The sequence below is a fragment of the Cryptomeria japonica genome, chromosome 8 (genome assembly GCF_030272615.1).
Source record: "Cryptomeria japonica chromosome 8, Sugi_1.0, whole genome shotgun sequence".
NCBI classification, from domain to species: domain Eukaryota; kingdom Viridiplantae; phylum Streptophyta; class Pinopsida; order Cupressales; family Cupressaceae; genus Cryptomeria; species Cryptomeria japonica.
Window position 1 is genome coordinate 303895429 of NC_081412.1, and position 26566 is coordinate 303921994.

The 26566-nt window shown below is 34.4% G+C and overlaps 1 long non-coding RNA gene across 1 annotated transcript; it reads left to right on the forward strand.

Moving 5' to 3' along the window:
- Positions 1-16755: 16755 nt before the first annotated feature.
- LOC131060561 (uncharacterized) lies at positions 16756-19651 on the forward strand. Its single transcript, XR_009110393.2, has 3 exons — positions 16756-16889; positions 16976-17099; positions 19413-19651. It is a non-coding gene; the product is annotated as an uncharacterized LOC131060561 (long non-coding RNA).
- The last annotated feature ends 6915 nt before the right edge of the window (positions 19652-26566 follow it).

A 26566-nucleotide genomic window follows, 5' to 3' on the forward strand; every position in this document is an offset into this window, starting at 1 on the left:
CCCCATAACTCTCCCTCTGCATTTTCCAATTCGATAAGGGGCAATCCGCATTCTTCTGTGCAGTATAAGGTTATATTCCCCAATTACATGATTTGGGACTCTGTGAAGTTATTGCGCTCTACTGCCCTCATTGGTAAGATTCTTTCTCCGGTTTCTTTTGGTAAATTGTTAACATGGGAAAAGTCTAATTGGGATGGTATGAAGGATTTATTTCTGTTTGATAAAGATTCTCTATATTTCATTGTGATTTTCAATTCTGAAAAAGTATAGGGATTGTGTGCATAGATTTAAAGGGTGGTTTTGTTTTGGGATAGGAATTTTTACCTATGCTTGGTCTCCTCATTTTGATATTCAATTGGCGAAGCCACAGTTTATGCCCTTCTAGGTAACTTTTCTGGGTCTTCCTTTGGAGTATCGTGATATGTATATGGTTGAAATCTTGGCAAACAAATTGGGCATTTTTATTAAGCATGATTTAGTTCCTTTCGAACGAACTCATCTTCCAGTTAGGGTTTGTTTGTTATTAAATCTGTCTAAACCCATTCCCTCTAATATTACTATTTGTTCCAAATATGGTGCATGGATTCAACCTGTGGTGATTCAAGATTCGATCGCTAGTCATTCTTGTGCTCCGTTACTTGGCCATTTCACCTCTCAATGTTGTGGTGATTTTGATGCACCTTTACAAGTTTGTTCAGATTTTTCATCTGATTTTCGCCAATGTTCCCTTTTTAAAAGTAAGGATCGTCAATCTTTAAAGGATCATAATGTTAAGGATTCTGCTCCTTTACCTCTTTCTGTTACATCTCTCATTCCTTTTTCTGGATATACAGTATGTGATGTGCCTTTGATGGATTTTACTTTTCTCTACTCTCTGGTCGTGTTCTTCTTTGTTTTGTCTGCCATTTGTCGGTTTTGTTTTGTTAAGTTTCTTCCTAGTCCTTTCAAGGATTATTGGTCTTCTGAATTTCGTTCTGAACCTTTTATGTTCTCCTGTGCGAGTTTTTTTCAAATTTCTTGTCCTTCGGTTCCGTTTCCAAAATTGTTGTTACCTTCGAATGGTTGCACAAATCATTGCTCTATTAATTCTTCTCCTCGTTCTTCTTTTGTGGGTCTAGCGGATGATACCAAAATTGTTCATAGTTTGATTTTTGATAGTGATTCTTTTTTGCCCATTCCAAGGTCTCCTTCTTCTCTTTCCATTTCTGAAGAGAAGATTCAGTTTATTGCTTCAGATATTTTATTTTTAGTTTCTTCTGATCTATTCGATGAGATTGTTGCAAAGGAATTTCCTGAATTTTCTTTTTCTTCTGCTTCTTCCTCTTTGGGGCCTGTCCATGATGGTTGTCATGTTTCCTCTTCTCAGCCAAATTCAGTTGAAGGTGTGGATACGAATCTTATTGATAGTCCTTCTTCAACTGTTTCTAATGTGTATGGATTTGATTTCTCTCAGAAGCTAGCCTTGGAGCAATCTCCTTCTGTTTCCCCCCTATTGTTAAAACTCCTAAGAAGAGGGGTCGAAAACCAAAATTGGCTAAAATCAAGGAGGAGATTGCGGCTGGTATTCGATCCACTATTGTAGAGAAATTTTCTTCCCATGTCAAAACAAGGAGGGCATGTTGCTCTCCTTGTGATAAATGAGGATTTTATCTTGGAATGTCAGGGGCTTAAATGCCCGTGACAAAAGGGAAAGGAACAAGAAATTTCTTGATTCTTCAAAAGCGGACATCATCTTATTGCAAGAGTCTAAGCTTTCTCAGGATTCTTTTGATAACATTATTTCTAAATGGTCCCTTTGGAAAGTTGTTCGTGTTCCTTCTTTGGGTGTTTTTGGTGGTCTTATAACTTTATGGAATCCTAAATCAGTCAAAGTTGAGATGTTATCTTTTGCTTCTCATTGGCAGCTGTTAAAGGTTGATTGGTTTGAAGTCTCTTTTGTTCTGTTTAATATTTATGGTTCGACTTCTCCTTCAGATAGAACCGACTTATGGGATTCCTTATTTGAATTGTTTTTACAATATGATGATTTTTTTATTGTTCTTGGGGGTGATTTTAATGCTCTCCTTTCCTCGAACGAAAAAAGAGGGGGTAATCCTACAGCTCAGAAGGTTATTAATGACTTTTCTTCCTTTGTACAAAACGGTGCATTATTCGATATTTTCCCTTCTAATGGTTCTTTCACTTGGACTAATAGGAGATCTAAATGCCAGATTGCCTCTCGGCTTGACAAATTTCTTATTTCCCTAAACCTACGTTTGAGCAACTTTTCCTTTTTTTCTGAGATTCTTACCTCCTCAGATTCTGACCATTTCCCAATTTTGCTCAATTTTGATAAATTGGATCATGTTCCCTTTGTTAGACCTTCTTTTAATTTTGAGAAAATGTGGTTCACTCATCCTCATCTTCTTTCTTTATTAAATAAATGGTGGATAAGTGCTCCGTTTTGCAAAGGTACTAAGATGTTCCAGTTTTATTCCAAACTGAAATTTGTGAAATCTCAAATTATGGCTTAGAATAAATTGGTCTTGAAGAATATTTTTCATGAAAAAGAGGCAGTTGCCAATGATTTGAAGGTTGTTAATGAGGAGATTATTAGACATGGCACTAATTCCTCCACTAATGATGCTCAAAAGAAATTGCAAGCTTACTAGGAGATCCTTTGCTCCTGGGTTGAAATCTATTGGCAACAAGAGTCTCGTGAGGTTTGGCTTAAAGAAGGTGACAGGAATACTGCCTTTTTTCAAGCTGAAGCCAAGCTTAAAAGAGCTGCTTCTACAATTTTTAGTATTAAGGATTCTAAGTTTGGTTATGTCCTTAATTTAGATCAACAGACTAGAGAGGAGAGGGTGTCTTTTTTTAAGGAATTGTTATCTCCTTCTTTTTCTTCTTCCTCCATGGATCATCATGTGGATTTGATTTTAGATTCTATCCCCTCCCTTGTTTCCCATGATGATAATGACTTTCTTATGAGGCCTTTTTCTTTATATGAGCTTCATTCTGCTATTTTTTCCATGGCCCCTGACAAAGCTCCAGGTCCTGATGGGTTTACTATCTCGTTCTTTCAGAAATGTTGTGATTTTATTGGTTTTGACTTATTAATGGCTTTGGAAGAGTCTAGGAGGGGTGGGTATATCCTTAGAAAGTTTAACATCACTTATATTGCCCTTATCCCAAAATCTAAGAATCCCCAAACTTTTGCTGAATTTAGACCCATTTCTTTGTGCAACTCTATTTACAAAATATTCACCAAGGCTATTTATTTAAAACTTAAAATTCTCCTTCCTCATATCATCTCTCCCCAACAAGGAGGTTTTATTCCAGGCCGGGAAACTCATGAGGGAGCAATTGTTGCTCATGAAACTTTACATTCCATAAATTCGTCCAATATCCTAGCTTTTATGGTCAAACTTGATATGATGAAGGCTTATGGTAAAGTTTGTTGGGCTTTTTTGCTCAAAGTTTTGAGAAAATTTGGTTTCTCTGAAAGTTGGTGCAAATGGATCAAGAGTTGTATTTCTACTGCTTCATTTTCTGTCATCATTAATGGAGCTCCCTCTGGATACTTTTCTTCAACCCAAGGTGTTAGACAAGGAGATCCTTTATCTCCTTTCTTATTTATCATTATGGCATAAGCTTTTAGTCAATTGGTTATTAAGCAAAGGGATCCAGGATTTTGGCAAGGGGTATTAATTCCTAACTCTGATATGTCAATCACTCATAACCTTTTGGCCGATGATACACTTTTATTTGGGTCTTCTTCTATTCAAGAGGCTACTCATATTAAATTTATTTTGGATACTTATACTACTGGATCTGGCCAACAGATTAGCCCCCATAAATCCAAGATCTTCATTTTTAATACTCCTCAGTTGGTGGCTGATAGACTTGTAAATATCTTAGGTTTCCCAATAGACTCTCTTCCTTCTACCTATTTGGGGATTCCTTTATTTATGGGATTTGCTAAGTCTTCTATTTGGAATTCGGTTATTGAGACTTAAATCTCGTATTTCTGCTTGGAAGGCTAGGTGGTTGTCTCTTTTAGGTAGGATACTTCTCATTAAAATGGTCCTATCTACCATTCCCAATTACTATATCTCAGTTCTTCAAGCTCCCAGATCAGTCATCTCCCAAATTGAAAAGATTATTCGATCTTTTTCTTTGGAAAAACAACATGACAGAAGATAAAAAGATTCCACTGATTTCTTTGACTAAGATGTCTCTTTCCAAGCAAGTTGGTGGTGCTGGGATTCATGACTTATCTAAAAGAAATAGGGCTTTTGGGGGCAAACTAGTTTGGTCTATGTATACTAAGCCCCAATCTTTGTGGTGCCAAATCATGCAGGCTAAGTATTTGGATTCCCAGAATCCTGCTAGGATCTTCATAATTTCTAATCCTCCACAAGGGTCTGCTATTTGGAACTTTATGATCTCATGTAGGGAAGTGGTCTCTAATTTTCTCTCTTGGCAGGTCCATTCAGGGGAGGATATTCTTTTTTGGAAAGACTCCTGGAATGGATTTCCCCCTCTTTCGCAGCATGATTCTCTTGCTTCTGTTTCAGTTGTTCTTTCTCAATCATGGGGAGTTAGATTGGTTGATTATGTAGATAGTGTTGATCTGTTTTCTCAGAAGGTCTCATTGAAGGATCCCTCTACTCTGCCATTGTCCTTGCAGGAAATTCAAAATTTTAAATCTGTTTTGCAAGACCGAGTGGCTTTCCTTTCTAACATCAAAGGTCAACTTATTTGGTGCCCTTCTAAATTGGGAAACTACTTTGTTAAAGAAGGATATTTTGCTATTCAGCAAATGGCCAATCAAAATGCTCCTCAGTGTGCCTTTTTGTTCTGTTGGAATAATTCAGTATTACCTAAAGTTGGTGTTTTTTCCTGGGTCATGCTGCAAAATAGAATTTTGACTAGTGATCATTTAGTCAGATTTAATATTGCAGCCTCCTTTTCTTGCGTCTTATGTGGTAAAGCTCTTGAAGATGTCAATCATCTTTTTCTTCATTGTGAGTTTGCGAGTAGTTGTTGGCATTTTGTCCTCCAAAAGTTATCTCTTTCATTCCCTTTACTTTATCTTTATGGGACATGTTTCAGTCTTGGCCAATTTTGTATTCATCTTCTCTATTTGCTTGTTTGTGGTTTATAATTCCCTCTTCAGTCATATGGGCCATTTGGTGGGAAAGAAACAAGCGCATTTTTAGATGTGACTCATCGGATTTATCGGTTGTTCTTGGGATTTTGGAAAGAAGTGTTATTGAGCAAGTTAATGCTCATGTCCAGAAATATTTTAACATGAATTCAAAGTTCTCTTCTTGGGACAATTTTATGATCTCTTCTTGGAAAAGTATCATTATTCCTGTATCACCTGCCTTTCCAAGGATTCAGAAAATACTTGTAGACAGAAATTCCATAAAATGGCATCCTTCTAATGCCCCTTTTTGTAAATTGAATTTTGATGGATCCTCCCGTGGAAATCCTGGTGATTTAGGAATAGGGATAGTTTTTCATGATCATTTGGGTTCTTTATTAGCATTAAAAGCTATGCCAATTTCTCCTAGCACAAATAATATGGCCAAGGCTTGTGCTCTTTTAGAAGGTCTTGTTATGGCTAAGGATTGGAATTTCAAATACCTTCATATTGAAGGTGATTCAGCTATTCTCATTAATGCTTGCAAGGCAAGAAAAGCTGATAATTGGCATTTTCGGTATATTCTTGAACAAATATGGACTCTTCTTGATATGTTTGAGCACCTCATCATTTCACATGTTTATCGTGAAGGTAATGCATTGGCTGATTGCCTCGCTAATATGGGTTGTGACAAAACTATTATTGATTCCTCTCGATTGGGGGGTGATTTGATGAGCTTCCCAAACCTATTAATTATAGCCTGTAGAGAGTTGAGGATTTAATCTTTCTTATTATATGATTGCATGATTATACGAGTTGATATTCTCTTCTCTTGGTGAGGTATTTCTTTTCATAATTCCATTTGGTTTTGATTTAAGGTACTTTGCTATACTTGATCATCACTTGGCATTCATTAATGATGAGTTGGTTGTTATTGATGTTGTTCGTGTGTTTGGTACTCTCTTCTGGTGTGAAATATGGAGATTTTTATTTTCAGATTGGGAATCCGTCCTTCATATGTCATTTAAAGTTTGACGTAGCATTGTTTTCATGATTATCTCTGTACGTCGCTTCTTTTGGTTTGTTAGTTTTTTTATGATATATCTCCTCTTTCTTTTCATTTACGACATAAAAATTTTGGGCTTCATTTCTCTCTAGCATTTCCGCATTCACCTCTTCTCCTCTGGCATTTGTCTATAATGGTAGACCACAGATCTCATGTCATTGGTGTCAGTCATGTTTTGGAACCTTGTGTTTCTTGTAAATTCTCTGCGTTCTGTAGTATATATATATATTTTGGTTGCAGTTTGTTTTTTGGTGTAGGGGCTTGTCAATTTTGATTGCAGGAGTTCTTTGTTGCAAGGCCTTCAAGATATCCCAAGAACTTATTTTGTAAATAAGCTTGCATGCTCCTATTCTGTAAAACGAGCTTGCATGCTCCTCTATGTAAATGAGTCTGCATGCTCCTTTGTTGATCTCTATTTTGTAACTAGCTTTGGCTAGAGGATTGTTCACTACTTCTCTTCTATAATCATGTTGATGAGTAATGACCAGAGTTTTTCTTGTTGGTTTTTTTCTTGGGGAGCTCAGTTTGAACCAATTTTTAAATATATTGTAAAAAATATTTATTATTAATAAAATATATCAAGTGGCATTGCCACCTTGCCAAAATAATAATAATAATAATAATAATAATAATAATAATAATAATAATAATAATAATAATAATAATAATAATAATAATAATAATAATAATAAATGTCAATGAGCCTTGATCTATTGGTTAATTTTAATGGTTCTTAATGAGCCCACCAAGAATGAAGTCTTGTCGAGTGCATGGCTCAGATATATTGAATAGGGATAGGGATCATGAGGTCAAGATCATGTAGTTCATGAAATAAGCTTCTTTCAATTTGAATGCATATTGAAAAGGCTTCGTTGAAGATGGTTTTTCTCTTCAATCAACTTCAAATTTAAGTGCAATTTCTTTTTTGAGGCACTTGGTCTTTTCTTCCTTTTAGGTATGGATTTTGATAGATTTAACTAAATTTTTTTTTTTTTTCTTTTAAATATAATTTAAACACAATACAAAAAGTGTAAAGTATCAGATAACCACAATGACCAACCGATGCAAGAGAGAAAAAGTAAGAGTACAATCATGGTACATCCTAGCCACCGAATACCAACACAATCTACAAAAATGATACATATATAACTATGACATACTACAACAATGCTTTGTTAACCATAAGAAATCTCCCCATCAGGAGAAATAGAGTCACCAACAATCTCTATCAATGCAAGTCCATCCTTGTGGACCCTTTTTCCAAAGCAGTTCCTTACCCCATAGAATGGGGTCAAAAAACAAGTGAAGGACTAGCTCTTCCATTGGAAGATCTTGAGTTTGCTATTGTACCTCATGTCTCTTCTAGTAATTGAGCTCTCTGACAAAATTATCAAGCCCAAACTCGAAAGGGGATCTCTCATTGGTCCACCTGGTCCACAAGAAGCCATGTGAAATCTCCCAGCTGAAAACTCTAACTGAACCATCCTAAAGAAACCTCTCAAATTTCCCCCTAGAAAGTCTCATGACGTCTGTAACCTGCATATCAATTTCATAGATGATGAGTCTCCTCAGAGACTTAGTAAGAAATCTATACTTTCCACTAAACACATTATTATTCCTGAATTTCCAAATTAGCCACAGTATTTCAATAGAAAAAATAGACCAAAAAACATTAGCATCTTTCTTAAGGCTTGAGACATAACCAATAATAATCTCAGAAACATGTATATTATCACCAATGAGCATACCAAAAATGTTCCATACTTCCTTAGCAAATAGGCATTCCAAAAAAATATGCTCAATAGTTGCGGGCAACCTACATGAAGAACAAATAGTGGGTTCTCCATTAGGTATCCTAGTGGGAGGTCTATGAAGGAAGCACTTCCTATAGGAAGCACTGTGATTCATATTCCAATAGGGGTTAACATGTGAGAAGATGGATTCATCATCAACGTGAAACATATAGATAGACTTGGCTTTAATACTAGGTAACAAAGACCCATCAAGCCACTTGCAAGATACAAATCTGGAGTTACTAATAGTACACAGTTCAGCAAGGGAAAGAGGGGCACTCCCTAAGAACAATGTAGGTCTTCTAGTGGGTAATGGGTATACCATAATTCTGCATAATATTCAATACCTCTCTTCAAATCTTCATTGGTCAACATCTCAAAGCTCAAGAACATGACCAATCAACAACTATCAAGAGGAAAGATAACTTGTGGAGCATCAAATCATGAACCATCTGAAATAAAGATACACAAGATCATACAAAACAATAATCCAAAGTCTCAGCACAAGATCTGATCATATCAGAATATACCGGAGGAAATGCCGGATTTTGCAAAATAGTGATCAACAAAACCAAACTACAAAACCGGAATAAAAACTCTTCCCAAAATCTCTGGAATAACTCACAGGAATATGTTGACATTAATGACAACAACATATTCTAGAAGCAACAATGATCAACCAAATCCAACAAACTCCCCAATAATCCAACAATCTCCCCCTTTGGCATTGATGGCAACATATGAATGTGAAAAATAGTCAATGCAAAGAAAGAAGATATCACCAACAAACTCCCCCTAAGATCAAGATAGATAAAGTAGTTTTTCACATGATCTCTCTCCCCCTTTGACAGCAATGTCAAAGATCACCAAAATAGAAAATCAAACTCTCTCCCAAAATAGAAACATGAACTTGTCTCCCCCTGGGACACACAACCAGATCAACAGACTACTCCAGCAGAGGAGCATCACTAACTCATCAATCCGAATAAAATAATAAGGCTCTGAATTCCACTGGATCGATGCAACTCAATGCATCTAATTCTCATCAAGAGGGGTGGATACCCCTAACTTGTCTCTCAAATAGACAAATGTATCTGCAGGCAAAGACTCGGTGAAAATATCAACAATTTGTTCCTTTGTAGATACATATTCCAGCTTCACCTTCTATTCACTGACTTTCTCTCTCAAGTAATTATATTTGATTGATATATGCTTAGTATTTGAATGTTGCACCGGATTCTTAGACATGTTTATAGCACTAGAATTATCACAGTATATAACAGTAGGCTCATCATAAATAACTCTGATATCTTTCAACATTTGCTTCATCCAAACTATCTGAGTGCAATTACTTGCAGCAACAATGTACTCAACTTCAACAGTAGATAAAGATACTTAATCGTGTTTCTTGCTAGCCCATGAAACCAAATTCTTATCTAAAAAGAATTCTCCACTGGTAGTACTCTTTCGGTCATTAACATCACCAGCCCAATCTACATCAGTGTAAGAACACAACATGAAATCATCATTGTTTGGATACCATAAACCATAATCCTCAGTTCCCTTTAGATATTTGAATATTCTTTTAACAACAGTGACATGACTCTTCTTCGGATCAACTTGATATCTAGCAACCATACACACAACATGCATAATGTCAGGCCTAGTTTGAGTGAGTTATAGCAGTCCACCAACCATAGATCTATACAAGCTCTGATTAGCTTTCGGCGATTCATCATTTTTAGACAATTTACAACCAGTCACCATAGGAGTTCCAACTGGTTTGGAATCATCTAATCCAAACTTATTCAACAATTCCTTCACATACTTATTTTGAGATATAAAGATACCTTTTCATGTCTGTGCAATCTGCAAACCTAAGAAAAATTTCATCTCACCAATCATAGACATCTCAAATTTTTTTTGCATATCATTGACAAACTTCATACTCATATCATCATCACCACCAAAGATAATGTCATCAACAAAGACTTCAACAATCAAAATGTTATCATTTTCAATCTTAAAGTATAAATTACTATTAGCAACACCTTTAGTAAATCCCAATTTTAACAAGAATTTGTCTAATGTAGCATACCAGGCTCTAGGGGCTTGTTTCAATCCATAAAGTGCTTTCTTCAATTTACATACCATGTCTCCATCATTTGACAATGAAAATCCATCAAGTTGTTTAATGTAAACTTCTTCTTCTAGATCACCATTTAAAAATGCAGATTTGACATCCATCTAATATACCTTGAAATCTTTATAAGCGACATAAGCAAGCAACAACCTAATAGCTTCAATTCTGGCAACCAGAGAAAAATTTTCTTCATAATCAATTCCTTCTTGCGTTGAATATCCTTTGCAGACCAGTTTGGCTTTATTTTTTACTACTTCACCGACTTCATTCAATTTGTTCCTAAAAACCTATTTTGTACCAATAACATTTTTATCCTTAGGTCTAGGCACAAGTTCCCAAGTGTTGCTCTTTTCTATCCAATCTAACTCTTCTTCCATGGCTCTTATCCAATTATCATGTTTATAGGCTTCAACAAAATATTTAGGTTCAACTTTAGAAATCAAACATACTTCTTCTGCAAGTAACCTTCTTCTAGTCATCACACCTTTACTCTTATCACCAATAATTTGATTTTCAAAATGATTTAATCTTACATACCTTGGAGTCTTCTGATTATTCTGATCTTCAAGTTGCTGCACATCATCACTAGTAGCAACAACATTTGGATTTACAATCTCTACCGGATCATTCTTGTTAGGCTCTTTAGGCTGAATAGGAGCTAAAACAACATGTTGACCTTCATCATAAGCTCTGATCTCCTTCCCAAGGTTTTCATCCACCTTCATATTTTCACTCTCAACTATCTTTCTCAATCTCTTGTTATAGCACTGGTAGGCTTTTCTATTTGTAGAATATCCCAGAAAGATACCTTCATCATCAAACTTTCCAATATCCTCATCTCTCTTGATATAGCATTTGCTACAAAAAAACTTTGAAATATTTCACAGTAGGAACATGACCAAATCAAAGCTCATAAGGGGTCTTATCGGTATCACCTTTGATATTAACTCTATTGAATGTATAGACTGCAATTCTAATAGCTTCTCTCCACTAGACCTTCATAACATTTCCTTCAATCAACATGGTTCTTGCAACATCTAAAACAATACGGTTTTTCCTTTCAACAATCCCATTCTACTGTGGGGTCCTAGGAGAAGATAGTTGTGTTATGATTCCATGCATCTCACAAAAAGAATTGATCTCATTGGAACAAAATTCTCCACCTCTATCAAATCTCAGACACTTCAATTTCAATCCAAACTCAATTTCAACTTTAGCTTTGAATATCTTGAATTTCTCAAATGTTTCTGATTTTTCCTTCAAAAAGACAACCCTCATCATTATGGAATAATCATCAATTAGCAACATAAAGTATTTGTCACCTTGCACACTTATAACATTTGTAGTTTCACACAGATTAGTATGCACAAGATCTAACAATCCATCTAATGTATACCGTTTACTCTTGAAAGAAATCATTCTTTGCTTACCCAATTGACATTCCTTACATATTGGATTAACATGTTTAACAATATTAGGCAAATCCCTAACAACTTGTGTAGAACTTATCTTGATCAATGATCAAAGTTTACATGACACATTCTTCTATGCCACAACCAACTCTCATCTATCTTAGCAATCAAACAAATTTTCTCACCAACATTCAAATAAAAAATGTTACCTTTAGTCTTAGTTCCAGATGCAATTTATATATCGAAGGCATTCAAGATCTTGAATTTGCCATCTTTGAATTGTAGATCATAACCCTTATCAACCATTTGTCCAACACTCAAAAGATTATGCTTCAAACCTTCAACATATAAAACATCATCAGTGTTATGCTTACCATCAAAATAAATAGAACCTCTACCACAGATTACACAAGCTTTGTCATCACCAAATCTAACTATTCCACCATCATACTTGTCCATACTTACAAATTTTCTTTTGTCACCAGTCATATGATGTGAACAATTGTTGTCAATCACCCATTCACCCTTTTCTTCTACCTTTGCAACCAAAGATTTATCCTCAACAAAACAACTAGTGGAATCAATAGGCACAGGTCTATCTTCTTTAATGACAATAAACACAACTTCATCTCCTTTTGATTGTTCATCTGTAACACCTTCATCTACAACATAATAACATTTCTTGTGGTTCCTAAACTTCCAGTTAGACTTATAAGGCTTATCATACTTCTCATGCTTCTCATATATATCATTCCTATCAAACTTATCATGTCTGTCATACTTAGCCATTCTCTCCGAACATCTAGAAGCAAAATGTCCTATCTTATTACAAGAAAAAAATTTCAGGGGAAAATTTTCATCATACTTACCGACACCTTTAGGCAATCTCCAAACAATCAATGCTTCAAGCTCATCAAGATCTCTTTCTTGCTCTGCTATCTCTCTTCTTTCTCTTTCATATCTGGATATCCTGCACTCATCACGATTATATTTTTGCTTACTGGAAACAGATGCTGATGCTTTGAATGTTGTCTCAGACTTTCCATGTGATTCTCCAAATTCGTTTAGCTCAAATGCAACAAGTTTTCCAGCCAACACATTTCTTGTCATTGTAGTTACACTCTGGATCTCACCAATAGCGGCAACCTTATGTTTATAAGGAGACAAAGATCTCAACAACTTAGCAACAATCTCATCTTCTTCAATCTTTCCACCGACAGATCTGATACCAAGGACAAACATTCACCTTAGCCATGTATGAATGTATGTTCTCATCATCTCCCATTTTCAATGTCTCATACTTTCCTTTTAAACTTTGCAACGTAGCAACTTTCACTTGACTATCACCTTCATACAGGATCTCAAGCTTCACCCAGATCTCATGTGCAGTTTGAAGTTCCATAACATTTGTCATTTTAGAATCAGTCAGGGCACTAAGCAATGTTTCCTTCACTTTGATGTTATATTCAGATTTCTTAACCTCATCAGGAGTGGATGGTCCATTTTGAGGAACAACATAGGCATTCTTAGTAATCTTTCAATAATCTTCTCCAAGACATTTCAAATGCACCTCCATTTGTCTCTTCCACACGGTATAGTTGCTTCCATCAAACCTCAGACTGTCTTTCTTGAAAAGAATACCTTGAGCTGCTATCTTATATCTCCTCAAACGATTAAGATTCTACCAGAGGATCTAGCTCTGATACTAATTGTTAGCAGAAATCAAGAAGGAAGACTAAGAGGGGGGGGTGAATCAATCCTCACTAGATCACAACAAATTAAACTCCAAAACATAAATTGATAGACTATAGCAATAACATATAAGAAAATTAACAACACAACACACAACACCAATATTTTGACGTGGAAAAATCGGTTAAGGGAAAAACCATGGTGGGAACATACCCATAGTAAGATGATACTCTGCAGTAGTATGTGAAAATATTACAATGGGGAATGCACATGCATTCAGACACACTGCCTAGAGTTCACTGCTCAAAAGATAAGTGCCCAGAAGGCTACAACCCTTAGAGAAGTCTCACTGACTTACAATATGATTCAGACTACAATTCAGAATGAATGAACTACAATGATAGCATCTACAAATGCCCGATGACAGTTCCAGTTAAGCACAGTTATCTGCTCTGCAACACCAAACACACCTCAACACTTCATTGATTGATATATCCTTGTTCACACATTCACCTCTCTCTGATAATGCATACACAATACTAACACCTAAAATACATAAGCATCTCACCTATATATACAAATCATCAACCTTGATGACAAGGTCAGCTAAACCCTCAACCCTCAACTCACAATTACAAAAATTACAATGCACGATACAAAGATCGACCAACAGACCAATATTATGATTTACATTACATAGCATGGACCTAAATAAAATTCCCAAATGATTACATCCACCGGAAATCCTGCCAAGATCAACCACAACACGTTATACCGCCAAAAATACCGCATAACACAAAAATCATCATCGGTTCATAGAATTCACTAAAAATTTGCACAACTATCAATGTGGATCACCAAAAAAAATAGGACATGACTAGCAAACACCAACAAGCACGTTAGAATCATCCATAATAGTTGCACCAACACCTCTTTTCAAATCTTCATCGGTCAACGTCTCAAAGCTTAAGAACACAATCAATCAACAACTGTCACGAGGAAAGATAACTTGTGGAGCACCAAATCATGAACCATCTGAAATGAAGATACACAAGATCATCCCAAACAATAATCCAAAGTCTTAGCACAAGATCTAATCACATCAAAATATACCGGAGGAAATACCGGATTCTGCAATACAACGATCAACAAAACCAAACTACAAAACTGGATAAAAAAATCTTCCCAAACTCTCTTGAATAACTCATAGGAAGATGTGGACATCAATGACAACAACATATCCTAGAAGCAACAATGATCAACCAAATCCAACAAACTCCCCAATAATCCAACAAAGGCTTCTATTGATTTCATCACCTAGAGACCCCTATCTATAGCTTTATTATAAACTTGAAGAAAATCCTCTCCTATCCAATCTATACATTCCTTGTAAAATTCCATAGGAAACCCATCAGGTCTAGGAACTTTATCATTATTAAGTGCCAGAATGGTCCTCTTATTCTCATCCAAAGAGATCTCTTTATTAAGCATATCAAAGTCCTCACTGCAAATTTTCTTAGGAATGATACCCTTGAACTTTTCCCTTGCCCTTAACTTATCATGGTCATTGTCTTCTAAAGTGAATAACCGTTGGTAAAATTGTGCAAATGCCTTCAATATATCTGACTGATTTGTAATAGTTTCCTCATTGTCCCATATACTATCAATAGTCTCTCTATCTTCCTTATTTTTAAGAAGTTGAAAGAAATATTTGGAGCCTTTATGTCCACTCTCTAGCCAATTAATTCTAGCTCTAGTCTTGGCTCCTTGAATCATCACATTCTAAATTCTCGTAAGTGCATCTTTAGCCTGACATGGGGCATCCAAGGCAATAACATTGGAGGGATTGTTTTGAATGTCTTCCTATAACCTCAATAGCATGAGATGAGCCTCAGTCTCCACTCTCCTGTAGTCCTTGGCTCTCTTCTTGCCCATTGTTTGGAAAAGGGCCTTCCAACTATTGACACTTTCATTCCACCTAACAATAGATCTCTCTTGTTTAACAACCTATTTGTTGAACTGCCTAATAATTTCAGAACTGCTTGTTTCATCTCTTCTTTTCCTAACAGGTTAGTATTGAGCACAAAAGCTTTCCTCTCAATACAAGATCTCTAAGGGAGCTCACTATGTGAGATAATAGTATGAATAGGATGGTGGTCAGATAGGGTATATGGGATGACTCTCACATAATTTCCATCAAGGGCCTTCTTGGTCTTAAAGAAATCCATATTGAATTAAAATATATCCAATCTACTATAAATCCTCCTATTCTCTTGCTGGAAATTGCACCAAGTACACTAGGTGGCTTGAGAATATTTCTTTTTACCTGGCAAAGGATCCATAAGTCTAAGCTTACTCAACATCCTACTCCAAAAAAATCTTTCATCACCTTTCCATTTGAATTTATCGCCTCCACTTTTATCTAGAGGATCTTCTATCATATTAAAGTCATCCCCCAAGAATCCACAAAATCTCCTCGAACTGATAGATCCATTTCCAAAGCTCAATCATTTCCTTATGATCATTGGATGCATAGATAGAGCATACCCCAAATTCAAGTTATTTATATTTCATGATGATCCATACAAGCCTATTACAGGGTGTGCAACCCCATCTAGCAATATATTTGTTCCACCTATTACTCACTAGGATAGTTGCACCACCTTTTCCTTTATCATGCCTGGTAGTATAGTATTAAGCTTTCCACCAAATGCATTTCAAGTTAATGTCTAGACAAAAATCAACAACCTTCAATTCTTGGAGAAGTAGAATGTCAATATCATTCTTCATTTTTAAAATCTTTCACTAGTAGAAATATAGCCAACAAATGACTATGTGACCAAAATTTTTAGTCACGACACCAAATTTTAGTCATTTTTTACAAGAAAGCTATAAATGACTAATTTGGTCATCGGGTGAGAAAACACTTTTAAATATCAATTTAGAAACTTCTCATAATTGAAATGATAAGATATAATCATTTCTAATTTTTAAAAATAATTTAATAAAAAAATTAGGATAGTTTCTATTTTTATTATAAACAAGATTTTTTTTGTGTGAATTTAGAAACTTACAATTAAATTTAAGATTTTTGAGTGCATTACTAATTTATCATTGTTTTTTATATGCATGGATTTTTATTTCTTTTAGGGCAATTGAATTTTACTATAGCTTCAATTTTAGGAAGCTTAAAGTATTTGTTTTACTTCCCTTCAATTCAGCTTCAATTGGTGAAGCTTAACCAATCCAAAAAAATATATTTTATACATAATTAATATATTTTACTTATACGTGTTTATGTTTTTGTTTAATATGTTATTATATGTTTTTTATTATTATAATCTCTATTAAAAAATAATTAGCTAATTTCATGTAATATATAATAATATCCCTTAAATTCATAACAAAATTATTCTCAAATTAATTTATTAATAATAAAAAATAACACTTAATCTTTACATAGATAATGCATATAAAAAATTAGAGCAAAGCTAACCCTAAAGATGTGAAAAGGGCAAAAAAAACATAGAAGACTAAAAGTCTTTGAAAATACATATCGTTTTCAAAAAAAAAAAAAAAGGCAGCAACCCACATTGAGAACACTCTGCATGAAAAAAAAATTACATGATTTCTCTCTGCCATTCGAATACAGGTAAATGCTTAAGTATTTCTATATGCATGCATTCTTTATTGGGTTATTTCACTTGTGTGATATCTTTTTCCTCTGTGAGTGAGAAGGGTTATAACAGAGATGTGTTTGTCTTTCTTGCCTTCTTCTGGTCTTTTGGTGGCCATGGATTCACTCATATTCAACAACTTCTGTAAGTTGTTTTGCTGCAACAAACATACATAATATGAGAAGGTAAGTTCTTTTTGGGCTTTCTCCATTTTGATTTTAGTTTTCAAAAAACATCAAGCTATGGATATATCCATATTACTTCTTACTGCTCTTTTTGCTTGCTTAATGCAAAAAAAAGTATTGCACAAGCTCTAGAATCAAAAGCCCTGAATGGGCACTTACGGCTGGGGAAAAACACTCCATCTTTTTGTGAGTATTCAGCCTTATACACGGATCTGGGCAAAATGTAATAAGAGCAAAATGTTTTGTTTGCTGTAGCCTTCTTTATACTCCTTTTTGCATATAATTTTTGAAGATTATATAACTCTCGGACTAGGGAACTTTTCAGAAAATATACGAACTGGGTTTTTGTGATATTTAATGGGGTTTTTTAAATTTATTTCCTCAAAATTATGTGAAAAGATCAGGAAATTTAGCATCTGGGTTTTTGAGAAAAGACTAAAACACGTGGCGGTATTTTCACTGTTTCACAGCTGAAGGTGATTTACTCATCTCTTTTTGATATCAGACATCTGTCTTTTACAATTTGGCTGAAGATGATTATTGGTTGTCCGTTATGCACATCTCTGTTAACATCTCATTACACAAATCAATATGATTCTGAGATGAAGAATAATGTTCTTTTCTGCTACTTGATAATGTCTTCTTCCTTTGATTTTTTTGAAAATCATGAAAAATGATTCTTTTTAAATGCATTTTTAAGTCTTCAATCCACATGAGATGCATACCTATGTTATGAAGACTTTTCTTTGAGCAAGAACATTTTGTTATTATCCTTCTTATGCATCTTACTGGAACACTTCTCTTTTCTGCAACATTTTGAGGAGATAAGAGGCATCTGTGAACATTGTTGCATTTAGGAGATGCATTTGATACATGGCTTACTGAAAACAAAACACAACACATGTTTGCTAACTTTTGATATCTGCAGATGCATGCTATATACTTGGGAAAGTATATAGGTCATTTGTATTTAACTTGCCGATTGTAGATATCTCTATTACATGTTTATGCACCTCTGTTAACATTATTGCTTTGACTGTTATTGAAGCCTGAACAAACTTATGAGTGCTTATCAAATCATTTCCTTTTTAAAGTACAACTGTACTTTTTCCTTTTCCATCTATGCATTCAATATTATGATAATGAGTTGTAGATCACTGTTGGAGATACATTTGATTGGAATCTTTCATTGTAGCAACACTTGCTAGTTGTGAACAAATGTTTATATTCACATGTGAAAATGAGTAGCTCACTTACTTTGCATCTTGAATCGTGATAAAGCTTTGTTGTTTGATACTTATGAAGCATATGTAGAATTAGAACACAATTTGAGCATGTAGTCTTACCTCTTTTAGTTGAAAGATGATAGCATTGTCTCTTCAGATTACTTATTGATTACTGTCTTGTTCCTTTTCTGTGGATACATAATAACAACTTGAGTTCTTTTTATGCTCCTTTTAACAACAAAATGCTCACTCTTTAATCTTCTTCATTCTTGAGCTTTCAATGAGAAACATGAAAAGATGTATAAATACATTGTTATGTGTCATGCTTTTATATCAAGAATCATGTTGTTTTTACTCTTTCTCCTTCATTGCTTGATGAATTTTGCACTTAGCCATAGATAACTTTGTCTAATAGGATGCATACACTGATTCTTTTCTGCATTTCTGTTGCAATAGGACTGAGAATCAAAATAGTACTTCATTGTTCAATTTCAGTTCTCCATCAGCTAAGAACATAATCCCAATAGTGCTTCATACCAGATCTAAAGGAGGTTTAGGAAACCTTTGAAACAATAGGTTTCCTGAACTTTCTTCAGATTTAGTATGAAGATACTAAAGAACAATTCAATCATACGATATGCCAGCTCAAGCCGAACAAATACACTGAATGAAACAATAGGTTTCATGAAGGTATATGCCTCTCATTTGTTTCATTTTTCTTTGTATTTTGAATGATCTCGTTGCATTCTGATAATGCACACCATGATGAGTTGGGCTCAACCCTTGTGGGAGCCCCATTTACTCCCACTCATACATGGAATCTTATAATCTGCAAATAATACTTTTCTTGTTCCTACACATGAAGCAAACAAGTTAATTAAAAATGTATGATTATTTTTATGCATAGTACTTGTCTCTCCTTCCTAGGCATGTCCTGCATCTCTTATATGTGACTGATTGTACACTTTTGATGTGTGGTAACTTAGTATCTGAATACATACAACAATGTACATGATATGAATGCAATCAGTCATTGCTTAGAACTAGAAGTTCTAATTTATTACATCTTTATTATGCAAGTACCCAGGTCACAGGCAAGCTTGGAGAGGACAATAGCTAGGCTTAAGGACAACAACATTAACGGAAGACAACAAAACAAGTTCACCAGTCATTTAGGCAATGCCTGGTTTCATACCTATCGTGTTTCCCTTTTTACATTCATGTATCTATGCATATGTTGTGTTTTCATACATTCGCAATGTACTCATGGCTCATGTGTGAGACAAATGTGTTTGAAAATCAATAAAATGTTTCTTTTTAGAATGATATTCTTTCTTTTTGTACTTGCACCATTGTAGTAAACTTCATGGTTGCTTCTCCAATTCTAAGATCTACTTCATATGAGTACATTGTCATATTATGCCAGTCAAATGTTGAATTGTGGCACCTTGAGTGTAATTCCACTTGTATTAGTTGCCAACGAGTTAGATAACATAGAGAAACTAAAATAACATATTTACATTCTATAATTTGGCGATGGCCTTGTATTGTTTCTAAAGAGAAAAGAGTAGAATTATTTCTTCTTACATTCTATAATTTGGCGATGGCCTAGTATTGTTTCTAAAGAGAAAAGAGTAGAATTATTTCTTCTGCATTATATTTTTATTGCAGATTGTCTTTATTTATCACGACGTTGAATCAATATTTTAATTCTAGCATGTTGTAGTTTGTTCGCATATGTAATATTTTTATTTGATTTTATGTTTTAGTTCAAGTTTAATATTATGTCATTTTTGCATTATAAAATTTATGGTATTTAATAAATTATTCATGTCATGACTATACTACCAATCAAAGGAAACTAGTAAATAAAAATGACAATATACTACCAATGGACGGAAATGGGGTGAATAAAAATGACTAAATATACTACCATTTGATGACCATTAATTATTAGAATGACTAAATAAATGACCAGATAACAACAATCAATGACTAAATTAATGATTAAATATATGACTAAATTAGTGAGTAAATATATGACTAAATTAGTGACTATCATGACTAAATAAATGTCCATATAACAACAATCAATGATTAAATATATGACTAAATATATGACTAAATTTGTGACTATCATGATTAAATAAATGACTAGATAACAACAATCAATGACTAAATTAATGACTAAATTAGTGACTAAATCAATGACTAAATCAATGACCAAATTGATGACCAAATCAATGACCAAATTGATCAATCAAAACAACCAATGGTCACGTGATCAAAATTGATTTATGGTTGGCAATAAACTACCAGTGGTCACGTGATCAAATTTAGTCATTTATCTACAAGTTTTGTAGTTTTTTTAGTCATATATTGTTGTTTTTGTACTAGTGTTTTCACTACATACTTCCTATCTGGGGACTCAAGCCCCCTAACATTCTAAGATGAAAGATTCAATTCCATAAGAAATTAAGGGTCAATTTCCATGGGCGCCCTAAAGTTATAACATTTGGGAAAAATCCCTTTGGGGGATTTATTTTCATGAGTAGGAGTAGATGATCCACTAATCTTCCCCTTTTCCTTTTAAATTCAAAGATATGATCAACCCCCAGATGGGGAGTACTTTGTTTTTTAGTCTTCCTCATATTCTTCTTTCTCTTTGCTTTCCTAACCCCAAACTCCTTCATGGCTTTCTCAACAAGGTCCTTATCAGGATCTCCCTTCAAGGGAACAATAGCTCACTTGATAGCTTTATCATCCACGACTTCAGTCTCATCATCTAACACTATCTCCAAACTCTGTATCACTTCACTAACAATGGTACACCTGGTGCTCTTGTCAGTTACTCCTAACTCTCTGCTAAATCTCTAGAAAAGTCTGAAGGGTGGGGACGAGGGTTACTTTGAGTGTTATTGACCAAAGAGACTTTTGGGCCACAATTTATAGAACCGTAATCCCTCTTGATGGCATTAAGGGCTTCACCCGTGTCTTCTACCACCATGACAGTTCCTTTATTGGGAATTTAACTGAATTTCACAACTTCCTTCACCCCTTCAAGCTTCATCAGTTCTCCAATAGAGCCATGAGATTTACTCACATGGGCTCTATTTATATCACTGGTAGGAGAGTTCAAATGGGTTTGAGACATATCCTCATTCTTATTAATATCACAAATATTATGCATCTTCTTACCACCATCAAGGATATTTTGGACCCTTGTATTGGTGTCTACCATCTTCTTTAATTTCCCCAGAATAAGTTGTTGGGCATTAAGAGTTTTGTGCTTAGGAAGGTTTTCTCCCTCCCTAGAGGGTGGGACTCTGAGACCATTAGAATTAGCTAGGGATTAAATATCAGTAGAGGTTCGAGTGGCTTTTCTAATTTCAACATTGAAAGCATCAAGTTTACTAATCAAAGAGTTATTAGGTATGAACTCATGGAAAGCAATTGTGTGGCTGACTTGATCAACCATGGAGGGTTCTTAAGCTACATCATTTGTCATCTCAATAGATTTAGGATTAACATCTTTAGTAACAACGACCAGAGGCTCTTGGGGGATCATAGAATTGGGACTAGCATTATCAACAATATCAATAGAACTAGGGCTAGCAACAGTAGCATTCACAGACACAGGCTCACAGGGTGTCAAAACATTATTATTAGCATCATTCAAGATAGGCACTTTAGGGTTAAGAGGATTAGCAGACTTAGAGTTAGGATTACTATCCTTTATCTTCTTCTTAATCAAAGGGTAATTCTTTCTAACATGCCCTTCTCTTCTAAGCATGTGTTGATTCACCCCAAAATTCATCAGGACAGACTAAGATCTCATTTTTTAATTCCACTTTGAGATCACTTGAGAGATCCTTCCTAGGGTTAATCAAAATAAGCAATCTTGCATCCATATGCAGAAGCAAGGAATCCGTCTCATCCACACGAAGAACATTCCCTATAGGTTCCAAGGTATTAGGGATGGTATTCCATAAAAAAGGAGGGATATTGTGCACAATTATCCACCCAGGGCTCGAGAGAACCAAGATTTCTTTAGTATTTGCATCCAGCTCCTAACTAATAGCCCTAAAGCATCCAGAGCCAATGGTCAAATATTGCCTTTTAATGGCCTCTTTTTGATTACTAGGGTTTTAAAATAAAATAAAATGATCCCTTTTGTATCATTCTGCAAAAGGTATAATTAAGCCCTAGCTTTTTCCCCCAAGTATTTTGCAACCATGTATTCATGTAATTCTTAGAGGGTACTTTGTTTGTGTCCAGAGCTGCAAGGAATATTGCCACATTTTTTAACCTAATCTTTTCACTATCGATAGCCATAGCCATTTGCTCATTCAAAATGACAACAAGAGCAAGGTCAACGATAGACTTACCTCCTCCTCTTCTGCCATTCAATTCCTCTACACCTGATGTTTACTTCACAAGAAATCTTGCTTAGGCATTGCGACTCCAACACCACTTGTTTGAAGGTTTTCTTGCCTTTTGCTCCTGCACTAACATTTGGATCAACACCATCTTCAGGTGGTTTAGGGCCCATATAACACTCCCGAACCAATGAACTTGCATTAAAAGAACCATGCTCTGGCACTCAGGATCCAACGAGGCATGCCATCCAATGCCCGTGCAAGGCAAAGCTCACACAAATGGACCAACCTCCTCCTTAATTACATAGAGCCTCCGCCATCTTAGAGCCTTTTTTTTTTTCCCCTGTTCACGAAAAAAGAATTTGATAAAATATTATAATCTATATTGGTGGACATAAATAATTTATAAATCATATTTAATAAATTTAAATTGCGTTTTCCTTCATATATTATTCTATGCTTATGTTTATTATTTTCTTCCAATGGAATATGTTTTTATAAGTACCCTTTCAAAAGAATTTTAAATTATCTATGATTTCAATTCTTTTGATTGGCAATTCTTTCAATTTTGTAATAAATATAATTTTTTATGTATATCGATATAACAATCTGGATATTATATTATTTTGATAGTCATTTTAAATTATGTGTCATCATTTCATAAACTCATACAAATAATTTATTAGTTTTTACAATATTGTAATGGTAAGAAATGTATACTATGTAGTTTTATATTTCATTTTAGACCTAATTTGACAATGTTATCTTCTATGCAAATAATTGTGTACATAAGTGGTGTATTTTGCACACATCTTCAAGGAGCAATGATTTTTTTTAATTTAGTCATCCATCATCCTAGGTCAAATGAACTAACTCAAGTTAGTTTTGTGGTATAAAAATAAACCCAACATTTTAAAAGGTCAAATTTAAATTAAATGTCTCAAGTTGAATATCTCTAGCTAGTTATTATGTGCTGACTTGAGTATGAAATTTGTGAATTTGCATGCTAGGGTGAATTGTATTTAAGTATAAACTAATTTATACCAAAATATCAAACACAAAATTTATTGGATTTTTTAGACACTTGTTGATAAACTCTAGAGTTGCACATTATAGAATATAATAGCAATATTTGTCATACTAAAATTTCATCAAGCTTAAAGCTAAGCATCATTGATTTATTTTTTGAATTCTAACATTTATATCAATTCATTAATTATAGAGTCAATGAATTGTTTCTTTTGATTATTTGTATAGATTAAATATTTTGAAAATGATTTTTATTAAAAGTTCTATGTAATAATATTTTTTGTTAGTTTTATTATTTTTAATAAAAATAAACAAAGTAAAGTGACTTGAAGAAGCCATAGATGAATCTCTACATTTAAGAAATAGTGAACAAGATTGGAGATTAAATTCCCATGAATGGTTGTATTTTTGGGATGAACATCCATTAGAGTCAATTTGTAATGCAGCCCAGTGACAGTTGAACTCCTCCATGATGCACCAATGCTTAGTTCTCCATTTCAAACACTTGGAATAACAACCATCTTTCCAATGATAAGAAAACAAATTCTTCAACATCCTTTATATCACCATGAAACTGTAGAGTCTACTCATGCAACGCCCACAAGAATAAAAAATAAAATAGATTGTATGCACAATAAAAAGAAATAATCTACCACTTCTTTTTAAAGAAAGGAAACCATGGTGTCTCGTCTATGTCGTCCAACACAATCCTTGACCAGAAAGTTTTAATCAAATAAATTGATTGTATAAATTCAGAGCTTAAGAAAGAGAAGCATATATATAAAGTAAAATGCAAGCAAAAATAGGGACACATGTTGGGCATTTGGGATTTTACAAAAGGTGCATTGAGGAGTGCCTCCATCATTATACAACGAATTGAAATTTTCACACATTCCCCCCTAACTCGAGCTCTCATAAATAACAAAGATTGCAGGCTATACACAAAATGGATTGCAGGCTACCAACAAGATTAAGAGATATAAAAAGCTATGGCTTGTTGCATGACTCGAAGAAGGACAATGAGTATCAGTATTAAACAATTATGCTTGTTTAGTGATATATTAAACAACAAGAGAAATGTAGGTGAATAAATATAATTTTCACATATTAAGATAATAAATTTAGCATTAGTTCAACCTATAGAGTAGGGATTTCAATTTCAATTTGTTCAGCCGTCATTAAAAACATATACTATTTCTTACAAATAAATAACAAATCTCAAATTTTTATTCCCAAACTAATGAGAATATGTAATTTTTTTAGTTGATAATAATTCAAATAGATAATTTGAAGTTTGCAGATTCATTATAGCCATTCACACAATGTTTTACAATCGATAAACTCACAAGTCACAAATCCATACCGACAGTTTATTCTTTGTATTCTTTGTCAGCTCCTTGTCCCTGTTAATGGAAATAACTTTATTTTGCATGAGTCCCTATGTTTATTGGCTCATTCACTCAACATTACAGCTATTATTACAATAAATGACAAATAGTAGAGTAGGCGTAAATACTAAGGATTAGGTTGGTAATGCACATTCTTGCCTACAAGGATCATCATTCCAAGTAAAACAACTTTATTGGCATTTAAACAGTTTTGTACATCTTAATGTCTGGGATTTCAGACACTATGGTGGAAAACATCACAGGGCAAGAGGTTGATCTACTAATAGACTTCTTAGATGACAAAGAGGATGATCACAATGCCTCATTAGAAGAACTTGAGGAAAGATGTGACATGAGGATTTGAAAGGAACGCGAAAGTGTGCCTCAGATAGGTAGGTCAATGTCGTGTACCACAAATTTCTCAACAAGGAGTCTGAAATCTCATGTCTGTACACAAGGAAAAGTTCCAAATGTAAGGTAAGGACTTACATTTGTTAATGCCAAGCAATATAAAAGGATTTTACAATGAAGGCAAGCCAAAATAGTTAGGAGGTTAAGTTGGCTAGGGCACACCAAGTTTATCACTATATTGGCAAGGGTCTTAAGCTTCAACCAAACAATAGTTAATCATGAGGTGCAACAAGAGCAAGTAAAGATAGATAGAAATGCAAGTGGATCATGGAAACCTTGAAAATCAAGCTGAAAGAGTATGCCAATAGGATCATCAACTCAAATGCATTGAGGGAGTGATGTAGCAAAAGAAAGAAATGGGAGAGGAGATGGAAGGTGAAAGCAAGCTAGACCAATGCAACCCTAACTCAACTCCTTTAACTTGGTCCTCGGATCTGTATGTTAAGGAATTAATGGGTTTAAAGAGGAGACTTGAAGGTCTAGAAGTGTTGGAACGGAAGAAGTATAACAAATGACAAGAGATCAAGGACACTAATCATAAAATAATTCAAGAAAACAAGTTTCTTAAAGAGGAAATCGTCAAACTGCAAGATAGTTTGAAAACAACAGCAAGAAATCATGATTGTGAAGGTGGAACTAAAATAGATTAAAAATGGAAATCTTGCTAAAGTAGCAGAGGAAAGAGATAGTTCACATCTACAAGAGCTCCAATAAAAAATAACAAACATAGAGATCAAAGAAGCTAAACTAAAGGAGCAATTAGAGTAGGCAAAATCGTGGGCATAATTAGAAAAAAGGGTCAATAGAAAGTCAAAAGGAACTCATAGAGAAGCATATTAGAGTGCAAATAGGGGAAGAAAGACATTGGGAGGATAGTGCAACAAATATAATAATAAAAAGTTTGAATGATTACGAAGAAGGTGAGGATACCGATAGGTTAATAAAAGGCTTTTTAGTAGACAAGTTGGAGTGGATAGGACATATTCATCAAGCAAGCAAAATTGGTAGAGTGTGACAAGATGCCATAAATAGAA